Source organism: Drosophila sechellia, unplaced genomic scaffold, assembly GCF_004382195.2.
Source record: "Drosophila sechellia strain sech25 unplaced genomic scaffold, ASM438219v1 U_210, whole genome shotgun sequence".
NCBI lineage: Eukaryota > Metazoa > Arthropoda > Insecta > Diptera > Drosophilidae > Drosophila > Drosophila sechellia.
In genome coordinates, this window is record NW_022611151.1 from 19,708 (window position 1) to 26,979 (window position 7,272).

The following is a 7,272-nucleotide window of genomic DNA, read 5'->3' on the forward strand; positions in this document are numbered from 1 at the left end:
TCCTATAATCTCTTAATATATAAGAGAATAGACCGTATGTTGGATGGCAAACGGAATTGAAAATACCCGCTTTGAGGACAGCGGGTTCAAAAACTACTATAGGTAGGCAGTGGTTGCCGACCTCCCGCATTATTCGAAATATTTATTTCGGATTATGTTTATATTGGTTACATAAAATAAAGTATATTATTATCCGTACAAATTTGTTTCTCAGTTCTATAGAACACGGGACTTGGCTCCGCGGATAATAGGAATATACGCTTTTTAGATAATATCGTTGAAACAAAAGTCAAGTTTCTATTATATATAGAATAACAAATCGTTTCCATATATTATCGTTAATTTTTGGAGGCAGGCAAATATTAATTTATTACCTGCCGTATAGTTGGATTATTATATCGTTACGGTATAATACAAATATGGATTCTTATGAAAGAAATATAAAATTATATATTAAATGTGGAAATATTATCATATGCGCTTGGTTTTATGTTATATATTACCAGAGAGATATATGAAAAGAGATAAATTTTAAATTTATCTTCAAAATGCAAATGATTTAACTTAATATTTATATTGGTTAAACAAAAATTGTACATGTGTGGATACAATAATTATGTATGTTGGAAATAAAATGATATTTTATAATGAAATATGTATATATAAAAAGATAAAATTATAGAAACATATATATTACAATAATTATATGAAATTCTTGTTATATTGGTAAAACAAGTATAAATTAAAAATGAAAATATGGATTACGAATGCTATATAAAAATGGCCGTAATCGAATAGATTTTTTACTTATATTTATATATTTAAAATTTTACCCAAAGGCGAAATATTGAATTTTATTCAATATAATAAAAATCATGGAATTATATAAAGTGAAAAATCTATATATCTATTATATTGCTTATTTCGATTCAAAAAATATGAATGGAATATGAAGGAAAAACATTATTCTGGTTGATCCTGCCAGTAGTTATATGCTTGTCTCAAAGATTAAGCCATGCATGTCTAAGTACACACGAATTAAAAGTGAAACCGCAAAAGGCTCATTATATCAGTTATGGTTCCTTAGATCGTTAACAGTTACTTGGATAACTGTGGTAATTCTAGAGCTAATACATGCAATTAAAACATGAACCTTATGGGACATGTGCTTTTATTAGGCTAAAACCAAGCGATCGCAAGATCGTTATATTGGTTGAACTCTAGATAACATGCAGATCGTATGGTCTTGTACCGACGACAGATCTTTCAAATGTCTGCCCTATCAACTTTTGATGGTAGTATCTAGGACTACCATGGTTGCAACGGGTAACGGGGAATCAGGGTTCGATTCCGGAGAGGGAGCCTGAGAAACGGCTACCACATCTAAGGAAGGCAGCAGGCGCGTAAATTACCCACTCCCAGCTCGGGGAGGTAGTGACGAAAAATAACAATACAGGACTCATATCCGAGGCCCTGTAATTGGAATGAGTACACTTTAAATCCTTTAACAAGGACCAATTGGAGGGCAAGTCTGGTGCCAGCAGCCGCGGTAATTCCAGCTCCAATAGCGTATATTAAAGTTGTTGCGGTTAAAACGTTCGTAGTTGAACTTGTGCTTCATACGGGTAGTACAACTTACAATTGTGGTTAGTACTATACCTTTATGTATGTAAGCGTATTACCGGTGGAGTTCTTATATGTGATTAAATACTTGTATTTTTTCATATGTTCCTCCTATTTAAAAACCTGCACTAGTGCTCTTAAACGAGTGTTATTGTGGGCCGGTACTATTACTTTGAACAAATTAGAGTGCTTAAAGCAGGCTTCAAATGCCTGAATATTCTGTGCATGGGATAATGAAATAAGACCTCTGTTCTGCTTTCATTGGTTTTCAGATCAAGAGGTAATGATTAATAGAAGCAGTTTGGGGGCATTAGTATTACGACGCGAGAGGTGAAATTCTTGGACCGTCGTAAGACTAACTTAAGCGAAAGCATTTGCCAAAGATGTTTTCATTAATCAAGAACGAAAGTTAGAGGTTCGAAGGCGATCAGATACCGCCCTAGTTCTAACCATAAACGATGCCAGCTAGCAATTGGGTGTAGCTACTTTTATGGCTCTCTCAGTCGCTTCCCGGGAAACCAAAGCTTTTGGGCTCCGGGGGAAGTATGGTTGCAAAGCTGAAACTTAAAGGAATTGACGGAAGGGCACCACCAGGAGTGGAGCCTGCGGCTTAATTTGACTCAACACGGGAAAACTTACCAGGTCCGAACATAAGTGTGTAAGACAGATTGATAGCTCTTTCTCGAATCTATGGGTGGTGGTGCATGGCCGTTCTTAGTTCGTGGAGTGATTTGTCTGGTTAATTCCGATAACGAACGAGACTCAAATATATTAAATAGATATCTTCAGGATTATGGTGCTGAAGCTTATGTAGCCTTCATTCATGGTGGCAGTAAAATGTTTATTGTGTTTGAATGTGTTTATGTAAGTGGAGCCGTACCTGTTGGTTTGTCCCATTATAAGGACACTAGCTTCTTAAATGGACAAATTGCGTCTAGCAATAATGAGATTGAGCAATAACAGGTCTGTGATGCCCTTAGATGTCCTGGGCTGCACGCGCGCTACAATGAAAGTATCAACGTGTATTTCCTAGACCGAGAGGTCCGGGTAAACCGCTGAACCACTTTCATGCTTGGGATTGTGAACTGAAACTGTTCACATGAACTTGGAATTCCCAGTAAGTGTGAGTCATTAACTCGCATTGATTACGTCCCTGCCCTTTGTACACACCGCCCGTCGCTACTACCGATTGAATTATTTAGTGAGGTCTCCGGACGTGATCACTGTGACGCCTTGCGTGTTACGGTTGTTTCGCAAAAGTTGACCGAACTTGATTATTTAGAGGAAGTAAAAGTCGTAACAAGGTTTCCGTAGGTGAACCTGCGGAAGGATCATTATTGTATAATATCCTTATCGTTAATAAATATTTGTTATAATACAAATAAATACAATTTACCAAAATAAAAATATTACAAAATGATTCCACGGAATCAAAAGTTAAAGTCAAAATAAAATGAAGATGGCTTTTATTTTATATGTGGGGCTTGGCAACCTCATAAAAAGACTTTAACATTATTAATGTTGCTGTGCGTATTTGTGGCAGTACTTACTACAACAACGGCGTTTCCTATAAAAACAAATTCTCGAAAATGGAAATCGAAGAAACTAAACTAAATTCGAAAGTAGAAGTCGAATTAAAATAAAAATAATTTTGAATGTGTGGTAATCAAAATAAGTGTGTGTGTATATGGACCATAATATACACGCGTTGCGAATATGTATTGTTCATCTATGTTATGAGCATACGTTGGCTAATGCAACAACCTAAAATATACAATGTTTGTACCTGTCATCCATCAGGTTAATGTTTTATATAAATTTTGCAGTATGTGTCACCCAAAATAGCAAACCATAACCAGATTATTATGATACATAATGCTTATATGAAACTAAGACATTTCGCAACATTTATTTTAGGTATAAAAATAAATTTATTGAAGGAATTGATATATGCCAGTAAAATGGTGTATTTTTAATTTCTTTCAATAAAACAATATTGACATTATATAAAATTGAATTATAAAACTCTAAGCGGTGGATCACTCGGCTCATGGGTCGATGAAGAACGCAGCAAACTGTGCGTCATCGTGTGAACTGCAGGACACATGAACATCGACATTTTGAACGCATATCGCAGTCCATGCTGTTATGTACTTTAATTAATTTTATAGTGCTGCTTGGACTACATATGGTTGAGGGTTGTAAGACTATGCTAATTAAGTTGTTTATAAATTTTTTATAAGCATATGGTATATTATTGGATTAAATAATGATTTTATTCATAATATTAAAAAAGAAATGAAAAACATTATCTCACATTTGAATGTGAAAAACGAAGAGAAATATTTTCTTTTTCAATCAAATAATACTGAGAAATGTCTAGCATAAAAAATTGAAATATTTTTCATCTAGAATTGTCTCTTATTAATGATTCGGAAAAAGAAAAATCTTGGTTTTGTTATTATTCTTCGTTGGTTCGTTAAATGGATAAAAATGACTTTGCTTACAAGAACTATTGGAACTATTTATAACGAATTTAATTGATTGTTTTATCATTTATATATAAAGAATTTATGGCAAAATATAGTTATATATACAACCTCAACTCATATGGGACTACCCCCTGAATTTAAGCATATTAATTAGGGGAGGAAAAGAAACTAACAAGGATTTTCTTAGTAGCGGCGAGCGAAAAGAAAACAGTTCAGCACTAAGTCACTTTGTCTATATGGCAAATGTGAGATGCAGTGTATGGAGCGTCAATATTCTAGTATGAGAAATTAATGATTTAAGTCCTTCTTAAATGAGGCCATTTACCCATAGAGGGTGCCAGGCCCGTATAACGTTAATGATTGCTAGATGATGTTTCCAAAGAGTCGTGTTGCTTGATAGTGCAGCACTAAGTGGGTGGTAAACTCCATCTAAAACTAAATATAACCATGAGACCGATAGTAAACAAGTACCGTGAGGGAAAGTTGAAAAGAACTCTGAATAGAGAGTTAAACAGTACGTGAAACTGCTTAGAGGTTAAGCCCGATGAACCTGAATATCCGTTATGGAAAATTCATCATTAAAATTGTAATATTTAAATAATATTATTAAGAATAATGTGCATTTTTTCCATATAAGGACATTGTAATCTATTAGCATATCCAAATTTATCATAAATATAACTTATAGTTTATTCCAATTAAATTGCTTGCATTTTAACACAGAATAAATGTTATTAATTTGATAAAGTGCTGATAGATTTATATTATTACAGAGCGTTAATTTTTCGGAATTATATAATGGCATAATTATCATTGATTTTTGTGTTTATTATATGCTCTTGTATGATTAACAATGCGAAAGATTCAGGATACCTTCGGGACCCGTCTTGAAACACGGACCAAGGAGTCTAACATATGTGCAAGTTATTGGGATGTAAACCTAATAGCGTAATTAACTTGACTAATAATGGGATTAGTTTTTTAGCTATTTATAGCTAATTAACACAATCCCGGGGCGTTCTATATAGTTATGTATAATGTATATTTATATTATTTATGCCTCTAACTGGAACGTACCTTGAGCATATATGCTGTGACCCGAAAGATGGTGAACTATACTTGATCAGGTTGAAGTCAGGGGAAACCCTGATGGAAGACCGAAACAGTTCTGACGTGCAAATCGATTGTCAGAATTGAGTATAGGGGCGAAAGACCAATCGAACCATCTAGTAGCTGGTTCCTTCCGAAGTTTCCCTCAGGATAGCTGGTGCATTTTAATATTATATAAAATAATCTTATCTGGTAAAGCGAATGATTAGAGGCCTTAGGGTCGAAACGATCTTAACCTATTCTCAAACTTTAAATGGGTAAGAACCTTAACTTTCTTGATATGAAGTTCAAGGTTATGATATAATGTGCCCAGTGGGCCACTTTTGGTAAGCAGAACTGGCGCTGTGGGATGAACCAAACGTAATGTTACGGTGCCCAAATTAACAACTCATGCAGATACCATGAAAGGCGTTGGTTGCTTAAAACAGCAGGACGGTGATCATGGAAGTCGAAATCCGCTAAGGAGTGTGTAACAACTCACCTGCCGAAGCAACTAGCCTTAAAATGGATGGCGCTTAAGTTGTATACCTATACATTACCGCTAAAGTAGATGATTTATATTACTTGTGATATAAATTTTGAAACTTTAGTGAGTAGGAAGGTACAATGGTATGCGTAGAAGTGTTTGGCGTAAGCCTGCATGGAGCTGCCATTGGTACAGATCTTGGTGGTAGTAGCAAATAATCGAATGAGACCTTGGAGGATGAAGTGGAGAAGGGTTTCGTGTGAACAGTGGTTGATCACGAGTTAGTCGGTCCTAAGTTCAAGGCGAAAGCCGAAATTTTCAAGTAAAACAAAAATGCCTAACTATATAAACAAAGCGAATATAATACACTTGAATAATTTTGAACGAAAGGGAATACGGTTCCAATTCCGTACCTGTTGAGTATCCGTTTGTTATTAAATATGGGCCTCGTGCTCATCCTGGCAACAGGAACGACCATAAAGAAGCCGTCGAGAGATATCGGAAGAGTTTTCTTTTCTGTTTTATAGCCGTACTACCATGGAAGTCTTTCGCAGAGAGATATGGTAGATGGGCTAGAAGAGCATGACATATACTGTTGTGTCGATATTTTCTCCTCGGACCTTGAAAATTTATGGTGGGGACACGCAAACTTCTCAACAGGCCGTACCAATATCCGCAGCTGGTCTCCAAGGTGAAGAGTCTCTAGTCGATAGATAATGTAGGTAAGGGAAGTCGGCAAATTAGATCCGTAACTTCGGGATAAGGATTGGCTCTGAGATTGAGATAGTCGGGCTTGATTGGGAAACAATAACATGGTTTATGTGCTCGTTCTGGGTAAATAGAGTTTCTAGCATTTATGTTAGTTACTTGTTCCCGGATAGTTTAGTTACGTAGCCAATTGTGGAACTTTCTTGCTAAATTTTTAAGAATACTATTTGGGTTAAACCAATTAGTTCTTATAATTATAACGATTATCAATTAACAATCAATTCAGAACTGGCACGGACTTGGGGAATCCGACTGTCTAATTAAAACAAAGCATTGTGATGCCCTAGCGGGTGTTGACACAATGTGATTTCTGCCCAGTGCTCTGATGTCAAAGTGAAGAAATTCAAGTAAGCGCGGGTCAACGGCGGAGTAACTATGACTCTCTTAAGGTAGCCAAATGCCTCGTCATCTAATTAGTGACGCGCATGAATGGATTAACGAGATTCCTACTGTCCTATTCACCGCTATCTACGTGCGCGCATGAATGGATTAACGACGGACGTGTTTTCGTTGCGCTCGTGTACAGATTGCGAAGAACTTGGTTTTCCGTGTTTGGAAAGTAATAAAATCGGGAATTAGTGCTCCGCGAAAGTCGTGTGCTAATTTTCGTGTGTTATAAACAAGCGGTTTGGAAGTAATTAAAATTAATTGTTGGGAATTTTCCACTTAGCACGTGCTGAAGGCGAACTTACGAGTAAGTTTTTCGAGTAAGCTTTTTGATCAGCTGTCACAAAGCTTATTGGTGGGAGTCACTGCTAAGGTTTGTGTCTAGGGAGAGTTTTAGTGCTACCACGACTCTACCGATAGGTGGAG

At 36.0% G+C, this 7,272-nt stretch overlaps 2 non-coding genes and 1 pseudogene across 2 annotated transcripts; all 3 read left to right on the plus strand.

Moving 5' to 3' along the window:
• The first annotated feature begins 965 nt into the window (after positions 1–965).
• LOC116802735 lies at positions 966–2,960 on the plus strand. The gene has a single exon (XR_004363104.1). It is a non-coding gene; the product is annotated as a small subunit ribosomal RNA (ribosomal RNA).
• Positions 2,961–3,646: 686 nt separating this feature from the next.
• LOC116802734 lies at positions 3,647–3,825 on the plus strand. The gene has a single exon (XR_004363103.1). It is a non-coding gene; the product is annotated as a 5.8S ribosomal RNA (ribosomal RNA).
• A 394-nt stretch (positions 3,826–4,219) lies between these two features.
• On the plus strand, positions 4,220–6,979 carry LOC116802733 (annotated as a pseudogene).
• Positions 6,980–7,272: the final 293 nt, after the last annotated feature.